The sequence below is a fragment of the Alligator mississippiensis genome, chromosome 14 (assembly GCF_030867095.1).
Source record: "Alligator mississippiensis isolate rAllMis1 chromosome 14, rAllMis1, whole genome shotgun sequence".
NCBI classification, from domain to species: domain Eukaryota; kingdom Metazoa; phylum Chordata; order Crocodylia; family Alligatoridae; genus Alligator; species Alligator mississippiensis.
This window is the reverse complement of record NC_081837.1, coordinates 14,044,102-14,066,812: the sequence shown is the minus strand read 5'-3', so window position 1 is coordinate 14,066,812 and position 22,711 is coordinate 14,044,102. Positions and strand designations below refer to the sequence as shown.

At 44.3% G+C, this 22,711-nt stretch overlaps 1 protein-coding gene across 2 annotated transcripts in view; it reads left to right on the top strand.

Annotated features, from left to right (window-relative positions):
• The window catches only part of SPNS2 (SPNS lysolipid transporter 2, sphingosine-1-phosphate), a 164,736-nt gene that overhangs the window by 47,239 nt on the left and 94,786 nt on the right, over window positions 1-22,711 (top strand). The gene's annotated exons all lie outside the window — the stretch shown is intronic.

Sequence of the window (22,711 nt, the reverse complement as noted above, 5' to 3'; positions counted from 1 at the left end):
GAGGTAAACCAGTCAGGGGGCAAATGCAGTCTTTAAGGGGAAAAAGAGCCCTCTTGCAAAGGTGATTGTCAAGGTGGCAGAGGCCTGGAAGTTTGGTGTTTCTGTTGTCTTGCACTGGTTTTCTGATGGCACTAACAAGGAATATACATGCATCTCAGTAAATGAAACTTAGGAATGCTGCTTCTTATCTGATAAAGGATTTTAACTGGTATGAGAGAGTAAGCTTTTTGTGGTGCTGTGTGTAGCTTCTAGCTCAGTGAGGTCCTGACCCATAACTGGAGCTCTTAGGCACAATTACAATCCAAATTAAATCAGTAATACTATACGTTGGGGCTCTTTAAAAAAATCCCATCGCTGGTGCAGTTCCATTGACAATGTTGGGAGTGTTGGTCTAGTCATGTTTCTTACCACATTTTGCCAGGGGTGCTTGCTGCACTTGCACCTTGGTTTGCTCGAATGAATCAGAGTCACAGAGTCGTAGAGAAGTATGGCTGGAAAGGATCTCCACAGGTCTAGTCCAGCTCCCCATCTGAGGCAGGATCTTCCCTATCCAAACCATCCTATACACATCCATTGTCTAACTGCTTAGCAGAGTGATGCAGTGAACCCTGACATAACCACAAGACACCCTAATCTGCCATGGGGGGCAGGGGGAACATGGCAGCCAATGTCCTGATGTTGCAAAGGTGGTTAAAATAAGCTAGAAAGATCCCAGGAAGAGGGCCACATCACCGCTACAGAGGAAAGCAAAAATTCCCACAGCCTGTACTAATCTGACCATGGGGTTAAGTTCCTTCCTGACCCCATCTATCGCCACTGGTCTGACTCTGAGCAGAGGGATGAGATCCTCTAGTTGGGAACCTACAGTTTTAAGACCCAGCAGAAGCATTGGCGTGCTCCAGTCAAAATCCTCATTCTTGGCTTCAGACAACACCCAATGCTTCTGAGCAAGGCTTAAAAAAACTCTGACACGTAGCAGCAGGAGTGGAAAAAATTCCGTCCTGGCCCCATGTGGCAACCAGTGAAGCCCAGAAGCACAGGAAATACCCATACCAGAACATAGATACCCCTGTGCCTAAATCATCCCTGACCAATCAATGCCTGTCCAACCTCTTCTTGGACACCTCCAATGATGGAGAGTCCACAACTTCCCTACAGTGGTCTATTCCACAGTGTTTTAACAGCGAAGACGTGTCTCCTGATACCAAATCTAAGCCTTCTTCATTGCAACTTCAAGCTTTTGGTCTGTGCCCTGCTCTCTGCAGCAAGAGAAAAAGATGCCTCTTTGTTATGGCAGCCTGTCCGGTATTTGAAGACTGGTATCATGTCCCTTCTTAAGCACCATTTCTGCAAGCTAAACATGCCTATTTCCTTCAGTGTGTCTCCTTGTATGACTTGCCTTCCAAGCCCTTTATCATGTTTGTTGCCCACCTCTGGACCCTCTCTAGCTTCTCCACATCCTTTTTAAAATATGGAGCTCAAAACTGCACACTGTATCCCAGATGAGGCCTAACCAGTGCCAGGTAGAGAGGCACTATCACTTCCTGTGTCTTGTACCTAATGCCTCTATTAATGCACTGCAAATCTGCATTTGCCTTTTGTGCAGCTGCGTCACATTGCAGACTCGTATTGAGCCTGTGATCTATCATCAAGACTCCCTGATCCTTCTCCATGGTGCTGCTATCCAGCCAGGTATCACCTATTTTGTATTTGTATTTCTGATGATTCTTCCCGAGATGCAGCACCTTACCTTGCATTTGTCAACACTGAACTTCATTCTGTTAGCTCCAACCCAGGTTTCTAACCTGTCAAGATCCCTCTGATTTTTGCTCATGTCCTCTAACATGTTCACAGTCTTTCCCAGTTTTGTATCATCTGCAAACTTGTTCAAGAAGCGCTAAATTCTAGGATCCAAATCATTAATAAACACCTTGAACAGCACTAGACCCAGAACAGACCCCTGCGGGATTCCACTTGAAACCTCCTGCTGTTCTGACGTGGATCTGCCGAGCCACTGGTCTCTTCACTTTATAGTAGTTTTGTCTAGCCCGCATTTCTCTAACCTGCTTGTGAGAAGGTCATGTGGAAACTTGTCAAAAACCTTGCTGAAGTCCAGATGCACTATATCCATAGAATTCCCTTGATCTACCCAAGAAGATACTTTGTCAAAGTTTTTGTTTGTTTGAGGGTAGGGCCATTATACTGGCCCTTTTCCAGGCTACTAGTACCTCTTCCATCTCCCAAGACTTCATCTATTATTGCCAAGGGCTCTGAGATCTCCTCTGCCAGTTCCTTTAGTACCCTGGGAGGTTCATCGGGCCCTGCTGACTTGACCTCATTCAGATCCATCAAAAGCTCTCTGACGTGCTCTCTCTCTCTTGTTCTCTCATTCTTCAGCTTGTCCCCTTCCTTATTCAGACATTTTTACTAGGTGTCTGGGTCATATTCTGCAAGGCACTAGACAAGATCTCTGTGGAAATTACTGCATCTTGCAGGATATGGCTCTCAATTAAACTTTGCCGAGTAGGAATGAGAGTTTGGCTTCGTGGGTACACCAGCAAATTATCTGCCATCCCTATCTTGTTAATTCTCCACCAGCTGCTCTCCTCTTGGAAAGGCAGAGTTCAGCTAAGCTGATGCGTGCAACACGTGTCAAGAACAGAAGGCTGGAACTTTACAAATACTGCTGATGAGAAGGAGCATCAATCAGTGATGCCCAAAATGATATTGGATCTCAATCCAGCCCTTTTTTGCAGCAGTTATTTTTATTTATTGCGCCCCTAGGAACAGATCCTCCATGTACTATTAGGCAGTGAGTGCTTCCAATAAAATATTCTGATGGAAAAATCTCATCCTCTAAAGCAAATATTTGATCTTAATCCCCCTTGCTACATGATGGATTATTATTATTTATTTCTATAGTGAAGAGGCAGGCCACCTAAAGGCCCTTTTATTGTTTGGAATATTGCTAATGGGAATGCAGTAGTTTCTGTCAGCAACAACATGCCCCTTTGGTGAAGAAATGCAGTACCCTCTCTGTGATCATTTCCTGGTCTGGAAGTTGTTCCCATGTGTTCTGTTCTGTCTCCTAGGGGCACTGAATTGAAAGTTTTGGCCATTTCACAGCATCTGTGATAACTTTGCACTTCTATAGCACCTCTGATCCACTGATTTCAAAACATACTGAAGGCCTGATTCTGCCATTGTGACTTAAGTAGGGAAGTGACTTTCCCTGTAAATAGTGGCATGGATATTAGCTGGACAGCTCATTCAATAAGCCACAGATCACCAGGAGTAAGTCAGGGCCCTGAAATAATCTATATTGTCATCCACATTTTACAAGTCAGAAACTGAGGCAGTGAATTTAAGGAACTTGGCCAAAGTTTCACAGGAAACCTGTGGCAGAGCCAAGAATGGCACTTTCATGTCCTCACCTTTTGATTTAGCCTGCAGATGCTATCCAAGGCCATTGAGACAGATTCATCAAAATTGTGCCCCCAAGATGGCCCTTCCTATCACAGTGAAGTTTGCAACATTTAGCCTGTACCTACCCATGAAAAAGTGGATTTTGGTTATCAGGATGTTGATCTTGCACTTAATGTGCATGACACTGACTTCAAACTTTAACAAGAGAGAATGAGGGATTTGTTGATAGCCATCGAGTCTTTAAGCTGGTTTAATCAGTCATCAAGTCTTTAAGCTAATTTTACGGCACTGAAAACCCTTCTAACCGTAATGCTATAGAAAGTTATTTTGGGAAAGATGGTGTTTCGCACCCAAATAATGGAAGAAAAAAGGAACTCTTGAAATTTGAGTTCATAGCCACTTAGTCCTGCACACACAGGCCACGTCCACATGGGAAGGGGCTTGTATTTGCACCAGTACAGATAGTAGCAGCACAAATTTGTGCCTCTTTGTGCTGCAGTGCAAGTCCCTGCCTGTGTGCTTTGCAGCAGGACACATTGTCCCACTGTGCTATGTGCTGTGGCAGGGCTGGCTGGGGCACAGGATGCCTCAGGGGACTAAACAACAGGCATCCCCTGTGCTGAGGCACCCTGTGCCCCAGCCCATCCAGGAGTAGCTCGTGGAGGAAGGGAATAAGCGGTCCCGGGGCTGCCTGCTCTTCCATCTCCGTGCACTGTGGAGCCCCCATGCTGAGGCACCCTGAACCCCCACCAGGCACTCCCCACCTGGCTGGGGCACAGTGTGCCTTTAGTTGGGGGAGTAGGCAGCCCAGGGCTGGCTGCTTCCCTGTTTCCACATGCCTCAGCGCAGGGCTCCACAGTGCAGAGACAGGGGAGCAGACGGCCCAGGGTTCCCTGTCTTGAGATGCGCTGCGGCCCAGCCAGCTGGGGAACGGCAGCCTCAGCATGGGGCTCTGCAGCGCACCTGGATCTGGCCACTTAGTCCATCTCGCCATCGCTCCACCTAAATGCACAAAATCTACATGTGCACTCTCCCAACCTCTGTAGCCCAAATGTTTCTGAAAAAAACATGGGATTGGGAGCTGTGCAGAAGGAACATTTGAGTTGTATTTTGTTTCTTTGTGCTTCTAGGTAGGAGTTGCTAGGCAAACCAAAGAAGTAACAAGCTGTTCACAGGAACCCTGTAATTCTTTGTGGCAAAATTACCTGAACTCTAATGTCTCAGCCATAATGGAACTGAGCAAAATGCAGTCATCTCTATTAACAAGGATCCTTTGACAGCAAAGGACACACTGACAGATGGGTCACAATTGCTGCTTGCTTAGTAGTATTTTTCAAGACATCAAGGCACATAACTATGGTGACTCCCAAGCTTCAATTATTTCTTGATGGTGCTAAAACTGAGCCTTGGGCTTCTTACATTTTTAGAAGGCTACCTGTAAGATGCTATTTAAATAATTGTTACTGAATTTTCCTGGATCCTTGTGCATGAGTGTTGCTTTGTGTGGTTTTGGCCTATAGATCCAATCTCACCGGTTGCTGGACGGAGGGAGGACAGGGCTGACCGATATCTGCATATGCAGGAGAAGCCCATAGTCTGGCTGCACCAGACAACTGCGATCAGTCAGTACACTTGTTGCCAGCCCTGTCCTGCAAAAGATAACTGTGTAGGGGTGAGCTGCAAAGGAGCTGGGGCTGGAAGAGTATGTAAGACTGGCAAAACCTGGCTTTATATAGCATCTCAGCTGAAAGGAGGGAGGGGAATCAGGGTCACAAAACTACTTCAGATTCTTAATTCCTTGTTTTTATTAAAAAAATAAAGAAGGATCACATTTTGAAAATCCCAGCTGTTTCCTTCTACCTGCCTCCAAAGTCTGACCTGTTCAAACACTGCTCTCACTAGTGCAATGCGTGCTTTGCTAAATTTTTCTTCTCTCCTTTCTTCAGTCTCTCTCTCTTTGTTTTTCATTCTTCTTTTCACATGCCCCTGGAGTTTTTTCCTCTTGCAGCTATTGCTGTTTTCTCCTAAGCAGAACACAGATCAGAGGAAGGTGGCAGTGTGTTATTTGGGAGGGGTACCATAACCTACCTGGGGAAAAACTGAGAGAAGAGACGGGACAGAAACGTCTTGCCCAAGGCCAAGTGTGGAACAGTGTCTGAACAGTTAAAGATTCAACACAATGAGCTGGTCATTCCCATTGAACTCCAACCTCTTCCAGCCTGCATGGTCTGATCTCAGCGATGACAGAGGAGAAAGCACTAGCATGCAGGCACTGCAGTCTGCTGGAGAAAAATGATTGGAGAAAGAGCTGTGGGGTGGGAAAGAAAAGAATGGTTATTTTGTAGGGCTGTGGACATCTCTTCAGAGGAAATCCTAATATCCAGAAGCCGGTTGGATCGGGTCAAGAGCAAAAGAGATGAAAGGAAGGGAGCAAGTTATCTCCCACTGGACTCCCACCCTTCTTCCCCACCCCTCAGCAGGACTGAGCATCCACAACCCCAGGTGACTTCAGTGGGATTTGAAGGTATCCAGAACCCTGCTAGATTTGGACTGCTTTCATGCCAAGGGCTTTTGAATGTCATGGCTTCAGCACAAGAGAAAAATCAGTAAACTCATTTTGGTTGCCCCACTTGTCTTTGTACTGATTGATTTCAACTTCCCCACCTTTCTGTATCATGACACGATTGCAGGGATCAAGACATAGCTATATAGAACAGCTCCAATTTAAGCAATAACGATTAAGAAGCAAGGCTGTGCATTCAAATAAAGTGCCTTGATGAATGCCTTGGGGCAAGGCTAGCAGGGCTGGGCCTAAATTGATACGATTCTGTTACTTGAATGCCAAGTGTGCTGGTTATTCTGAGCACAGTAGGTGCAGAAATAGGATTAAAAGGCTCTCTGAGGCTGGCAAACGCAAGGATGTTGAAGATATTCTTTTGTGTCTCCCTAACTGGTATCAGCCTAACGTAATGAAGGGCTGACAGGCGGGCTGGCTGGGGGACAGAGGAGCAAATGCAGAAACTCGGAGCTGAAGTCACAGGTTCACATCCCCTTGGGTCACCTTCAGAGCCAAGTTGTTACTTTCAGTCTGCTAAAGGGCCTTTGCAAGCTGCCCTGAATCTCAATCCATTTTCCGATTACAATTATGCAGGTGCCTTTGTTGGAAGGCTCTGCAGAGACCTAACGGCATGAAGATTCAAGTGCTTCATTTCTCTAGACAGCTCCTTGCAGGTCAGGGCTGGGGCACTGCTGATGCTTGTCAGCCTTAGACTCACAAATTCCTCTGGTCCTTTTTTATTCTGGAAGGGCTGAATCTGATTTGCATTTCTGTACTGGTTATTTCCAGAAAAGATGCACCCTCAATTAAACATTCTGCTTTGTTATTAAGAAGAACATTTTCATATTTAGTTCTGTATTTTTTTTAAGTGATCCGGTTTTACAGAATAAGATTAATAATGCCTTAGGACATTTGCTCACAAAATAGGACCATACGAGGTAACAAATGGGTCCATTTTTGCTTTGGTTCTGTTTCCAGTCTACTCCCCCTCAAAAAAGAAAAGAAAAATGTGTTCAGAAAAAAAAACAGACGGCATCTAAATCTGCACAATATAAACTGATTGGTTGTGCAGAATTATTTACAAAACCCTATATGCCTGCATTGCCAAATGACCTGACATGAAATGACACCACTATTCAGGCTGCTTTGAGTGTATATATAATAATAATAATTCCTTTTGCCTTTCTTTAATGTATATATAATAATAATAATCACTTTTGCCTTTCTTTAATGTTTCCTTTGCTCAGCCTGGCAATGAGGTTTAAGACTTGTATGATACTCAGATCAATTCAGGCCAGAGGGAATTCTGAAAACCTGCTGACACCAGAGCCAATTAGAGAAGATAAATGGCAGTTTAGTAGCATGGTGGGAATCTAGATGGCTTACGAAATTGGTCCTTGGACACGGTCTTCCACTTGCTCACCATCTGGTTCCAGATTAGGTCAAATATTAACTGAGAAGTTCTTGCAACCTGAGGTTCTGATTCAAGAAGGCACTTAACCCTATACCTAAATCCCACTAAACCCATGTGTACATTTTAGGTGCTTTCCTGAACTAGGCCTCAAAGGCTGGACCAGGTTATAGAAAATTTGTTAGTGTCCTGCTGTGATCCCCTACTCTAGCCAGTGTCGGCTGCAAAATACACCTTTATAACGTGCACCCTTGGATTGGCTGAGAAGGCAGCATGACAGATTCCCTGCACACCCTTCAAGCCCTGCTTTTGCTTCGTGTTGTTAACATGTAGATTCCTAGAGGGGACCAAGCAGGTCAGCAGGTGAAGGCAAATCTTAGTCTCCCCCCAGCTTTAGCCTTGACCCTCCCCATGCATGTGAAGAGTACAGACTGATTTTTCTGCAGGAGGATTTTATTAGATGTTGCTAATGTGGTGACTAATGCATCCTTCATTGTGCACACTTGCTGTTGGTCTCCTTTGGATGGGGGCAGGCACTGCCAGTGTCTGTGCTGTGAGACCCTGCCCCCTGGGGTTACAGCTTGAGCACCTTGCACCCTCACTGAATTAACTTATGTAATTGTTCACAGCAACTCAAGGAGAGCATCTTCCCGTAGAAATCCGGGATGCAGGCTATCGTCATTCAAAGTCCTAACAGTTGTTACTTTTGCTTTAGTACATCCTGCCCATCCAGTCCCAGATATCGCCACAAACCGCAGGACTTCATCCAAATCTTTTAGAGTGGAAAATGGAATATCTTTGTCATATAGTTTTATGCGAGAGCAACTTTCTTATTTTTAATCAGCAGGATGCTAGCTGGTGTCAGCAGCACAGTAGATTTTGAATGCTGCATGTGGCTAGTTCAGAAGACAGAGGATTTTGCCTATCTCTGCCTTTGTTAACACCAGGCCCTATAACTACTTGGCCTTTTCAAATAAAGAATTAAGCATTTTAATAATATGAACAGCTGTTCTGATGGAGTCATTAAACAGCTAGTGGCTACCGACTGCTGGAGAAGTGGGCTCATATTCTCAAAGTCTTGTGCTTTGTTTATTCCCCCTCACCCCATCCTTTCCTGTGACACCAGAAAGCTGGTTGAGCTGAACAGCAAATCTGCCTGGCTTGACCTTCAGGCTTTGTTGTGCACTTACGGTTAATTTTGAAGAGTAATGAGCAGAGGCACAAGGGAATTTTTCTTGTAGTCTAAATTAAATGGGCTCGTGGAGCCCACACCCACTATCCACCCCCTCTCCTTTATACTGGTCTGGATCTGTGCATGTAGGTGCCACTGCCACATGTGCATTTTTGGGACTGACTCGAGATCTGTTGCCAGCCTGGTGAGAGGGTCTTTGCTTTGACTTTTCTGGGGCTCGTGTCAGGGCATTTTATGAATTACAAGGAAGAGGAATGTGAGTAGTGTTTACAACATGTTCTATTTACACAGCGTGTTTCACCCAGGGGATCCCAAAAAAACTTCTTAGATTTTATTTTTTGCATATTTAAAAAAAAAAGTTGCTGCTTTTTTTTCACCTGAGCTGCCTTGCTTTCTCAAAGCACAAATTCTGTTCTACAGAGTGACCACCTGCGATTGATGAGCAGGTCAGGTTGGTCAGTGCTTGGGGAGATATTTCTAAGTCAAATCCACCACAGTGCAGGTGGAGGTGTTGGCGATGGAAGAGGCTTTGGATCCAATACATGTTATTCTTCCTTCTGATTCATCTGGATGTAACATCCTGGCATAGGGCTAGGGAGCATGGTGATATCAAAGATGGTGTGTCTCTAGCAAGGTGGAAAGCATCCCTGTGAGTTATCAGTGCAATGGGCCTCTAGTCACTCAAAGTACTATGATGTTTATTGACTTGGGGATGCCTGGTATAGATATAGGGATGTCTGGGCCGTGATCCAGTTTGAGTGACGGTTCTGTTGTTCTAACATGCCTAGTTACAGTTACAGTTTGATAAGGTACGTGTTGGCCTTTGCCCAAAGCTGTTGTGTGCTGTTGAAACAGTGCTTTTGTGCAACCATTCTTGTGCACGTACACACAGGCTTTAGAAAGGTGTCCTTTTGTAACCATAGATACCTTGGTCCTCTGAAAATGAATTGTATACCATTTCCCATAGCAGTCCTTTCCCTCAGTGCTGCTAATTTAAAGAACTGCTTTCCAGTTTGCATCAATTACATTGAACTGTCTAAAAGAGACTGCCATGGTGGTTCTGGAGAAACCTTCCCTTTCTACAGCGCACTCACCACATCCTTATCAATCTCTGTACCATACATCTTGCAGCACTCTGTGCTTTGTGCTTGTTACAAAAAGGAGCCTAAAGAAAACTGTATCAGGCATATGTAGACTTGCTTATGAGTGAGAGACAGAGAGCACGCGAGAGAGATCCCAGACTGACTGCATAGGTGAGATTAAGAATAACATAAATTGCATCTGACATTGATGCAAAGAACCATTGTATTTGCAGTTTAATTGGAGAGCATTTACCATTAATCTCCCATTGGATATGAGTACTGAGACCCTTGTCCAGTTACTTTTCCCAGAGTTACTGTGGCAGGGTGTATAATTACTCAAGTGCAGCAAATAGATACAGTCAAGTTGCTATAACGAGCTAATACTCCAAGGGATCTGCTGCTCCTCTGGTGGTCAACCAATTTCCCTTGGTGTGTTAACTGAAGTGGAGAAATATCATAAAAGCAGGATGAAGCAATTCAGAACCAAAATTCTGGGTCTTTTTACTATGCATTTATTCAACCTAAAAACACAGTATCTAGTTTTATGGTTAGATCACAAATAGATTATTTCCAGTAATACCCTTGCTCCTTTGTAGCACAGTTCTCTCATATTCTGACTTGATGATTGTTCGTGAATGAATATGAAAAATGTTGGTTAAAACTTTTGGCAAAAGTTTTCACATTTTCATCACACACGAGAGGTTTTTTTTCTTTTTTTTCCATTTTAAGCATCCAACACATGTCAGATGTAAACAATTATTGGGGGAAGGGGGTGGCAAAAGAAAGGTTTAACAGAAATGTTTCCATTCTAAGTTGCTATAGTCAGGAAGATGGTTGTTTTCCATCTAAAAATTCCTTAATTTTCAGCATCTGAACTCCGGGTTTGCCAGTGAAAATCTGGAACATTTAAACTGAAAATTTGACATTTTGTAGAAATGTCAGTTTTGACACGCGTCCATTTTTGCATCAAAATATAGATAGTGAATTAAAAATTAACAGGCTCTAGTTATGTTTTTCCCATATGTTTTTCCCCATATCTTTGCTTTACTATTTGTTTCAGGGCTTCTTTTCTTGCAGTTTCAACATATTTATTTGTATGTACCTTTTCAGTACTTTCTTTTCCTGCTTCTTTGTCTTAGTTGAATTTTGAATTGAGTTGTGACAGCTATACTTTGTTCTGTTGTGGATTAACAATTTGAATTGATAGGACTAGTATTAATCTGATCTTTCTGTAAACAATTGCCTTAGACAAATCAGATGTTGCATTAATAATGTTCAGTTTTTCTGCTTGGAGATAAAATGTAATTTAAATGCATTGTTATAGGAAAATGCTAATAGGTTAGCCAATGAAGGACACTGGGGAAGCATTATGGATTGGGGCACTGTGCAGGGCACTCGGATCTAGATCCTTTTCCCAATTCCGTCATTCACGTCCTGTTGGAATGATCCTGGAGTAGGATACAACCCCTTCTACCTTCACCTTTTGTTCTGTTCAGATTGCATTGGAAGCAGGCTTTCTTTACCTGTATGTACAGTGCTTCCCATTGCAGTCTGGATCTCTGCACTTTCCTGTAATACATATGGGCTAGGGACAGACATTAAACATAAACCAGTTTAAGTGACCAGAAATTGGTTTAAACTTGTAGCAGAACATATGTTCAATGTACATAAACCAGTTTCAAAATGGCTGAAACTGGTTTAAGATAAACCTGGTTGATATCAGACTTAACTGATTTGGGTCAAACCTGTTTATGCAATGTCTGTCCCAGACCCCTTCCTGGTTTAAGTTGAACCAGACACCCCCAGCATCCCAGATGCTTTGCAGCCCTGGGCTGAGCTGGGCTGGGCTGTTTGCTCCAGAGAACAGGGCTGGCTGTGGCCTTCTGCTCCTTGACCAGAGCTCTGAGGAAGACTGCAGGCACAGCAGGGTCTGCCTCACTTCCCCCTGCCCTTTCCCCCCCACACCATTTGCTTCTCAAGCGGGGATTCCCCTCTCCCTCCCTCCCATCTCCCACAGCATGGACCCCAGCCCCATGGATTCTAGTCATGTGGTATGCTAGTTAATGCTGAGAGGTAGAGGGGGAGGGGGGGACAGGACAAAAGCAGATGGGACAGTGTCTGCTTAGGGCTTTTTGGAGCTAATCAACAGGTCAGCTGGTAATGTCCCTCCATTCTTTCCTTCGAAAAACATGTTTAAGAAGAATTTGAAGTAATGAGACAGGCTTTTGTTTTCTTGATGGGCTGCTAAATGCTGTATTATCCTCTCCCTGCTGGTTCATTCACCTGTCAGGTTTGCAGATAGTATGAAGAAGCAGGGAGAGGGAGATTGAAAAGCTCAGTATCATCAACAGATGCATGCACTGCACACTTCCTCTTTTTGTCTCAGGGTGCTAGCCCAGGGCTGGGGGCTGGCAACACTCCCACACCTTAAGCAGCAAGTGGGGAAAGGCCTGGGACTGTGCAGGGTGGGGGTCTAAACCCCTCCCAAATCAGAGCATCCTACTGGGGTGTAGCCACACCCCTCATCAGCTCAACAGTGTGGAAGGAAAGGGAGGGCTGCTCTAGTACCCCCCCCAGCTTCTAGCCAGATCTGCTGCAGGCATTTGCCTGCATTTCCTCAGTCCAGAGAGAATGTCTGTGCAGTTGTAAACCAGTTCAAGCTAGGCAGGTTAGAATAATCTGCAAAAATTGAATTAATTTATGCTCAGACATTTTGAATGTCTCTCCATAGGGGTTCTGGTATAACTAGCACTTCAGTGTAGGCCCTAAGCTGGTTCCTTGAGCAAAAGTCCCATGAATGTTGCCTTCAGTGGAGTTCTAATTAAGTGAAAACATCTAGGTTGAGTCCCTATTTAGCTTTCAGATTTCTTTTTACCAGTTGAATGTATGACGTACACTCAGAGTTCATACTCTTTTGCCCCTTTCATTTCTAATTACCATCTCTTTCTGTATTTTCTGCACTGAGGTCCAGTTTTATCCAAAGCTGTTGTGTAGCTGCCTGCTTCATGCTTCTTTATTAGGCACACTGAGGCTTTGTTGAGCCTAGATGGTGGTAATAAAGCTGCCCTTGCCCTCAGTTCCTTACCATGAGATGTCACTGACAAAGTCCAGTAGATAGAGGCATCTCTGTGACATGGGCATTGTCATTGACAGCACTGGTCTTATAACTTCCCCATCTTCTTGACACAACTTCACAGGAAAGGAAAAATCAATTTCCTCTCCATTTCTGAAAGGAACAGGATGTTACAGGAATTTAATTCAAATGGAGCTGGGCTCTTAATTTAAACATTTAGGGCTCTCCTTCTCCCCCTTCCAAAACAACATTCAATTTTTACAGGTGCAGTGTGTGGCATTTAGAGATTTAACTCACTGTAAATCAAGTAGTTAAATACTAAATGGCATAAATTACACCTGCAAAATTTCTCCCATAGTAAATTGCTCCAAATTGGTGACTGGGTTGAGGACCCTTTAAAAATCAGGCCCTTAAAATAGATTTGAGTTGGGCAGAGTAGAGGAATGTAGCTGTTATGGAGATGGGAGTCACGTTAGTACTTGGATAGATAAAACCACCTCATTCACTCTTCCAGGTAGAATTTCTTTGTTGATCTGGTTCACAAGGGGGAAGGCCTTGCCATTTCATCTGGAAAGGCTGTTTGGTTTTCCTGGTACCTTCCTTTGCTCACCTGCTGCCACCAGTGACATCTCCCAGGTGGGTATTTGCAGCAGCAGTGCCAGAGGGTTTAAAATGCACATGTTGCTTTATGTGGACTGGAAAGCAGCTCTGCAGTTTCTTTGGCTTAGCCATGCATCTGCCCAGAAGCCACATAACTGTTGTCTGCCTCTGTTGTCTGCCACTCTGAAGGGTGGTAGGAGGTTACTGTCCTGAAACTCCAGCCTTTGTTAGACAATCATCCTGGTGCAGCCAGAAGGCTGGGCTTCCCACGTTGAGCATTTGTACCTTGGAATAAACAAAGGTGAGTGTTTATACAGAGGGTGGAGCAGAGGAGTGGTGCTACTCTTAGACTGACTTATCTCACACACTGTTGTAGTGGAGTAAGAGAGGATACAGAAGGCTTAACACTGGATCCTGATCTTTACTGAGCAGGGTTTCTCAGGGCTTAAAGGGCACATCTTTTCTTCCTTCCATTCTTGTTGAGCACCAGGGCAGAATTCCTACCTAGGCCTTGTCCATGCCGGGGATTTCAGCCACAGACCTAGTTGTACCATGCAAACCCTTAGTACTAAGAGGTTGAATTGCTACAGGCCATAGTTTGTACCAGCACTTAGGACTGGGATTGCTAGCAGTGGTATGAATCCTCCCCCTTCCTGAGCTAGGGTTTGACCCAGCGTGTGGCAAATCCTTAGTGCTCGAGGAAATGCTGCAGAGGCAAACCGTGCATCTGTAATGGCTGACACACCCCAAGGTAGTGTGGTTTTCTAGCAGTGGGTCAGGGCCACCTCTTCATTTGGGCCCTGCCCAACACACTGCATTTTATAATGTGTGTTAATAGGAGGTGGCAGCAAGTGATACTGTTTGGTTTTCAAGTCCAGCAAAATGTGAATTTGCCCTGTGCTCCACAGCATGGCACTCTGCCTTCCTGGCAAGAATGTCACAACAGAGAAAGCCCTGGCCATCATCTCTACATCTACTTAGAGCACCCAGGTTGGAGCAAGGTTTGGCTGTACCCTTGCATTCTTGTGTAACCAGTGTCACCAAGAGTGATTCATCAATATGCAAATCACAGGAGACTGTTTGCTTTGGATGTTGAGCTGAACCACTAGAGTCTTTGGACTGGTCTGGAAATCTCAGAAGAGTAGCCTCTCTCTTTGTCTTGGCACTGCCCATTCTGGGCCTGGCCAAGGATAGGAACTGAAAGCTGCTTAGAATTGCAGAGATTCTTGGCTTAAAATGATCCAGGGAGAAGGGGGAAGACGTGTTATCTGTTCTATAGTAGACTGTCATTCCTCAGGCAGTGTTTACTGTGTGTGATAGTTGCCCTTGGTGAATACATGCTGACTGTTCCTAATCACTGTCTTAACCTTCAAGTGCTTAGAAATGGATTTCTTGAGGATCTGCTCCATGATTTTTCCAGGGACTGAGGTGAGGCTAACTGGTCTGTAGGATCCAGGGTACTACAAGGGCAAGTCATGCCTGACCAGCCTGATTGCTTTCTATGACGAGATGACTGGCTCTGTGGATGTGGGGAGAACAGTGGATGTGATGTATCTTGAGTTTGTCAAGACTTTTGATACCATCTCCCACAATGTTCTTGCAAGCAAACAAAGAAAGTATGGAATGGACTGTAAGGTAGATGGAAAACTGGCAGGATTGTTAGGCTCAAAGGGCAGTAATCAATAGCTCAATGTCTAGGTGTCAGCTGATATCAAGTGGGGTGCCCCAAGGGTCAGTCCTGGGGCCAATTTTGTTCAATATCCTCATCAGCAACCTGGAAGGTGGGATGGAGTGCACCCTCAGCAAGTTTTCAGATGACCTCAAGTAGGGAGGAGGATTCAGAGACATCCACAATTCAAGGACTCAAGGGTAGGCCTAGGATTCAGAGAGACATCCACAAATTGGAGGATTGGACCAAAAGAAATCTCATGAGGTTCAGTAAGGACAGGTGCAAAGTCCTGCATTTAGGATTGAACAATCCCATGCACTGTAGGTTTTTAAGACCCAGCTGGACAAAGCTTCAGCTGGGATGATCTAGTTGTGAATGGTCCTGCTTTAAGCAGAGAGTTGAACTAGATGTCCTCCTGATGTCCCTCACAACCCTAATTTTCTATGATCCTGTGATGTTGGGTAAGAGACTTTGAAGTTGTATGGGGCAATTAGCAGTTCTTCAGTGTGGCCGCAGCAATGTTGACAGATGGAGGTTTTGCTGCTATAAAACTCTGTACTGCATAAGTTGATTCTAGAGCAGTGATTCTCAAACCAGGTGTTGAGATCCTTTTAAGGGTGCTGCAGTGTGCTGTGCAATATAGCACTGTCAGGTGTGCCAATCACCTTGCACATAATTCACAAGATAAACCCAGAGATTTCAAATAGGAATCCATAGTGTTAGAAACATTCTGACCTGATGTGCTCTTTCTGAGTTCCCTGCAGTTATTCTAGTATTTTTATGGAGTCAAGAAACAAGTGAAAGCTAAGAGCTGGCATTTTCCAAGGGATGCCCCAAATCTAAAAACATTGAGAATCACTGTTTAAGCCATCTGCACCCTTAATGTGTATGCTATTTGAAATTTGGTGCAACTGGTGCTCCTCTAACAAGAAGACTTAAGTAAGCAATGGATGGAAATACCGAGAAAATGTTAATCAGGGCCACTGAGTTTAAGCTTTATGTTCATGATCTCACTGACAGCTTTCCTCGCAGGTTTCTCTCCTTTCTGCAGGTCAGAACCAAAGCCTGGTTCCATGAATATTACATGAGCTCCACACTGGAAATCTTTCTCCCTTTCCATTTTTGGTGTGCAGATGCTGTTTGTGTTCCAGTGTTTGTGAAGCGTGGTCAAAGCTTAAAAACAGACAGCCATTCTGGAAATGTGATCCTTGAGACATCTTTGAGTGGAAGGTGCTTGATAAGGCACAATGTCAGTATATTTGTGTAAAACTTAGAGGTGGGGGAAGAGCTGGCTCTGTAACAGAAGGCCTCTGAAAAGAGCAGGAGGGGGTGGGGAGAGAGCACAGGTTTCCCTGTGAAACAAGTTGGTTAAATCTGCCCTTGATCCCACTAAGGATTCTGGAGGACTGTAGAGACGATAATACTAGATGTTACAAATAAATGCCAGGTTCACATGAAAAGCTCCCTAGTGAGAGATTCCTACCAGCTTGCTAAGGATGGACCCTTACAATGGCTTGGATAATACACAATAAGCTGAGAAAATGCTTCCTTCACTTATTAAGGGCATCCCAGGTTTTCTTGCTTTCACTTATATAACCACATATAAAAATACATATTCTTTGTGGATTGACAAAGAACCTAGAACCCTCTTTTTGACCCCATGGTCCCCATGCTGGTGGCAATAGCAGGCAGTTTTCCTAGATAAGTTTAACATATTTTCTCTTCAGTCTTGGATGCATTCAGAGACCATTAACAAAGATGCTTGGCTGGCAGCTTAGGACCTCAAAAACACATGAATATAATGCAAGCCCATTTTCAATGGGCTATTAAGGGACCATTGAATTGGAAGTAGTTTTACTCACTACTTACTTAGACCTGATACAAACCAAAGGTCTGTAGGTCATGGGCTCTTCAATGTTCTGGCATATTTTCTTCCACTAGTATTAATTGAATCTTCCCCGAGCAAATGGGTGAGGCAGGACTGATAGTTCTCCCTTTAACCGAAGTACGGAAGTACGAATATATCTATTAAATGCAGAAGATACTTATCATAGGAATAATAGCGATCATTGGTGACAGGAATTTCTGGCTGTCCTGAGATCTTGTTGGGGAGGTCATGTTCTCATCTCCAAAGATGCATCTAAATTGCAACATCTAGATCTTGAGCTGGATCTGAACTTGTCCCAAACTGACACTTGGCGTGTTGTGTTTCCATGCCTGGTGATAGCACTCTGATACCAAAGTGTTGGGCCGCTGACAAATAGTGACAGTAGACAGACAGCAGTCTAGCTGAGGCCTCTTTCTAATTGTGATGAACTGTTTTCAACTGCAAATTAATTTGAACCCAGGGATGCCTCAGTGTTTAATAAGTCCTCAAAATGAATTTCTCTCTCTAGAAGACCAAGCAGCCAGCATACAAATGTTGCTCTGTTTAAACCGCTGTTATAATTGCAAGAGGCAAACGGCTCTTAACTGCTGCCAGGGAAATGTAATCAGTGAATAATTTCTATGGAATAGCACCAGCCACTAACAATTGTCAGACAGCAGCTCCCTTACAAACTTTGAGATCCCTCTTCATTGTAGGATGAAGCCTGCTTGTCAGCGTAAGCATTTATTTGTGGCCTGCCACTTGTTCAGCTCCCTTGTTCTCCTGCTACTTGATGGATAATTACAAATTACAAGCAACGGCAAACATTTATTTGTGTCCACTTAACGGGGTGAAAGACCCAATGAAATGTTTCAGGCCATTTGAAGAGGAAGATGGATGAAGCCCATGACACTATACCTTGACAGAGAATATCAGTTTGCTATTGGTGGACACATTGTACCTAATGCTGGAAGTGGTTATACAACAGGAGTATCCTTTATAGGAGTCTATGGCTCCTAGACCTGTGTTCAGACCCCACCTATCTAACTGGGAATACCTTCTATGGCAGTGACTCCATATGGTTTCGGTTGACAACTTAGGGCTTAATCATTAAAAGTTTTTTGAGCAGGCTTGTCTTCTATTGAAGTCAGTGGGAGTTGAGGATGCTTTGAAATCTCACTTATCTGCTTACCTTCCTTATCAGGTAAGGAGGTTGTTACAATCCACTGGTTGATACACAGGAAGCCTGTTTATTTGGACATAGATACTAAGATAATAGATGGCTTAGAAATCCTCAACAAGAGTGTTTATATAGATGGGTTAAGCATATTTTTTACAAAGGGACAAGCAACACTGTCCCTGGAGATTCCAGATGTTCAGCCCATGTTTTGGGCAAAGTGTTTAATTTGCCATGTACTGTATTCAGACCTTTCCTGGACTGAACATGGCACTTTGCAAATGTGTCTAACTGCATAACGCTTTCTTAGCCCATGCAACTACCTGTTGAATCTTATGCTGACAAACCACTTCTGTAGCTATACAACTGGAAGGGGTTAAAGGCCATCAGAGCTGGGGAAATTAAATAAATTGGAATACATTCAGGTTGGGGGATAACTGGCAGCACAAACAGCCTCTTCCCTGCCTTGTACAGGAATTGGTGGCTCATAATGAAACTAGACAGCAAGTTCATTTGCACTCAAGACGTTCCTGGCCAGCATGTCTAGTTTAGTTCGGCTCACCCATCCTGTAATAATACTCTGACTCCCCCGCCCCCACTCTTCCACTAATTGTTTCCTTCGCTGCAGCAACAGCAGTTTCAAAGGTGAACAGTAAAAATATGGGGGAAAAGAGGTCCTGATAAGCGGACAGAACGTGGTTGATGGTCTAAAGAAATTTGATGCGATGGTCCCAGGAACAAGGAGATGATCAGTGATGTGGGGAGAGGGGTAAAGGTTAAAGTGGTCTCAGGGAATACTTTTTCACATACAGAGCCAGTAGTTTGTAGAGCTACTGCCAAAAGTAATATTATCAAGGCCAAGAGCTTATCAGGAGTTAAAACTGGATGTTTATAAGGATAATTGCTATAAAAGTAGGCATTAAATAAGCAAGAGTTTAGGGAAGGGATAGAAACCTGCTAACAAAATTAATCAGCCTCTAAGTAACATGGTTTAGGAGGAAAGTCCTTATGAGAAGGCTCTACCAAAATTGCCTGGTGCTGTGTTCTTGCCTCTTCCTCTGAAGCTGGCTATTGGCAGAGGCAGGATGCTAGAGCAGACGGCGCTCAGGTTGGATCTGGTGCGATCAAACATTCTTCTGAAGCTCCACCAAAAGGACTTCTAAAAGGCGACTTGTTTTGCCTTTTATCCTCAGTGGTCATTTAGGTGCTGACTGGCTCAGGGCTATAGCTGCACACTAATGAAGGGGATATCACAAGTCTTGATAAAGGGAGGTGATCTTCTGACGTCTGAGTTTGAATCCAGCCTAGAGCTGATGTTACTGAAAGTTTTATCCATCCAGTAGGTGACATCTGTGAAATAACCATGTTTTCCTTAGGAGCTGGAGTTTACATCCCAATAGCTATTATCAGACTGGGCAGTATCAAACTTGGCAGCCACCTTGGCAGAGTGGGGGGATTTAAACAACGTGCTGGAGAGTGAAATACCCTCTCAGACCTATGAACAGCTTCTCTGTAGGAAAGAGCTGGTAGGGCAGTGTGAGGAAACTTATGTGCAACTTCTATAAATAAATGTCAGACTGTCTATCGTGTACTTCTCACAGGCTCCAAAATCATTTTTGAGGCAGGGGGAAGGGACTTCAAGAAAAGCGAAATAAAATCCTAGGTGTTCAGCTTACCATCAAACAAAAGCAATTATGCACAATTGCTTTTACATTCACATCTCCTGTGGATTTTAGTGTATTCCCATTCTACAATGATTTATATTCTTGAAGTGAATTAGCATAAAGCTGCAGATGGCAAGATTTGTGGAGTAATACCCCATGCCAGTGCACTGTATAGCTTTAGAACCAAGAAGCAAATAAAGATCAGCTGTTTTTGATGCCCTCTTGCAGTATTTGCTGGAAGGTGCAATATATTTTTTTCCTCTTAAATTCCAATTTGATTTGACAAATGCCTACCTACCCTCCAAGAATGAGAAGCAAAAGAGTCATGGCTTATCCAGTGCTATCTGTTTGGAAGTTTGCAAAGATCTGCATGAGCTTCAGTGACGAAAGATGGGTCCAGTTTACAAAGAAGTGTATTTAAATCTTTGTGTTCTTAAAAATATTCATAAGTGTTTTGCATTTAGAAAACAGTGTATCTTTTTTCTGAAGCCATTAGAGTTCGCTGCTGCCTGTGCATGTACACGCCTTTGATTGAAAAAGTAAGGATTATGTAGAACAGCTGTGTGAAAGGAATTTGCTTTCAAACTCTGATGCATTTTGATTAGCACATATGCAAGCATGCATTGGGAGTGCTGTTCCTTATCCTCCATACAAGGGCAGCCACACGCGTTGCAGGGCTCCTGCTGATCATAGTGAAGCAGGACCTAGAGTGCACTGAAGCCAGCTCAGTTACCCTACAGTGGAACATTTCCTGTTCATTTCCTTTTCCTTCCCATGCTGTCTTTACTCAAACATCTGGTCTCACACTCCTCCTGCTGCTGTGGCTGTACTGGAATAGCAGCTTGATCATGCCCCATATACAGGCCATGTTGGAGAGTACTGAGCATGTGTTCATAGATTCATAGATGTTAGGGTCAGAAGGGACCTCAATAGATCATCGAGTCCAACCCCCTGCATAAGCAGGAAAGAGTGCTGGGTCTAGATGACCCCAGCTAGATGCTCATCTAACCTCCTCTTGAAGACCCCCAGGGTAGGGGAGAGCACCACCTCCCTTGGGAGCCCGTTCCAGACCCTGGCCACTCGAACTGTGAAGAAGTTCTTCCTAATGTCCAATCTAAATCTGTGTGTTCTGCCACATGAGTGAAAAAGCCCCCTAAAAACCCAGGTGATGGTAACCAGGGAGCCAGCTTCTCATGGTCAACAGCAGTCATGGTCAGGGGTAGACACCAGCAGAGACGAGACCTGCCTAATGCCCTCAAAGCCGCACAGTGTGCATGAAGAAGCACAAGTCCTGCAGCTATATACATCCCCTTCAGTTTCCCTGAGCGCAGCCTGGAGGGTCCCCATCACCGTAACTGGTGGTCTCAGCAGTGCTGATGAGACAGTAGGAGGACAGCGGTTACACCTCAGACTTTTCAGCCTTCCTTGTCCTGTAATAGCCATAATGGCACCATTACATGAGGAACATTCCAATTGTTCAAATAGGATATTTAGGAAGCACAATTCCAATCATTGCAGACTTTTTCCAGTCTTGTAAATGCAGCTGGCAGATTACCAGCAGCAGAGTATGTTAAAAGGTTAAAAGGCATCCCTGGTGGGGAAAAGACATTTATTTTTGCATTTTTTTTTAAGTGGTGTCTGAATAAAGCTCTTGGATAAGAATATATCAGGTGCATGTTTCTTTTAGCAAGTTTCCATTAGCAACTGTGGCATGAGAAGCTCTTGATTCCATTAAAAAAGAGCCTTTCCTGTTTTAACTTCAGTCTCAAGAAGCTGCTGCTATTGCTGGGCTAAAAGTAGCAAAGGATTTGTTGGGAATAGTCTGTATTTTTAGGGTGTGTTTTCTCTGTCCTGTTTTCTTGTCACTGCGGGAAGCAGATTTGGGGGCTGAGGTAGAACAGTTTCTGCAGAATTTGGAGAAATAAGTGATGCTAGTGGTCCAGTGGAAAGAAGAGAAGTAGAGCTGATGTATTAAAAGCAACAACAAAAAATGCCCACAAAACATCCGTGGCCCAAATTAAAAAACAGGATTGTTGTTTTTCTGTTTGTCAATTCCTGGTCTACTTGATGCAGTATAATTCTGGCAAGGAGAGACGCTGCTGTGTGAACACCCTTGCAAGTGAGCTGTGGTTCATGCCACTCGGATCTGTCTGTGGTGGTTTAATGGCACAGACAGTCATTTAGCATACAAGGTTTAGCAATCATTACTGCACTCCAGGAAACAAGCAGGGCAGGCACCCTGATTCACTCAAGAGGTGTAAATGGGGTTGGGGGTAGAGGATTTTACTACTTTGTTCCTGGCAGGGGGCTGAGAAGATGCACTGAGGCCCCAATCCAGCAGAGTCATCAAAGCATGTGCTTAGCCGTATGCGTTAAAGTAATACAACTAAAATCAGTGGGAGGACTTGTGTGCTCAAGCATGTGCTTATCTGGTTTTCTAGGTCAGGGTTGAATCCATGAATACCTGCCATGCCTTCACCTTGCCTTATTGCCAGTCAGTAGAATCTACCCTTTGTACAATGCTGACCTCCTCTCATTCCCCACTTGAAGAAGATGGGAGGTATACAGACATGTCATCTCCAGCCCCCTCCCACTGTATGTTATAGATGGGCTTTCTCCCATCAAGGCTAAATACAGAAGGTCAAAAAGCCCAAGGCTGAATCAGTTCAGTCTTTGCAGGTTAGTCTAAGCCGCACAGATGAGATTGAAACAGAAGTGAACAGGCATTTACCTTTGATTCAGGAAATGCAGCCACATGTCTGCCGGGTTCAGGCCAGAAGCCGGGGGTGCTAGAGCACAACTCTCTGGCTGTGTGTTCACTACTTCTTCCCAATGCGCCTGACATCTCTGGGATTTGCAGTCCAGAATTACAGCAGCAGGCCTCTGCAGGGCTGCTCATCACTTCTTCCTGCTTCCAGGTGCCGCTGGGATTTGTAGTCCACAGTTGCAGCCAGCAGTAAGTTTGAGCAGGGGGAGGGGTGTTTAACCCCCCC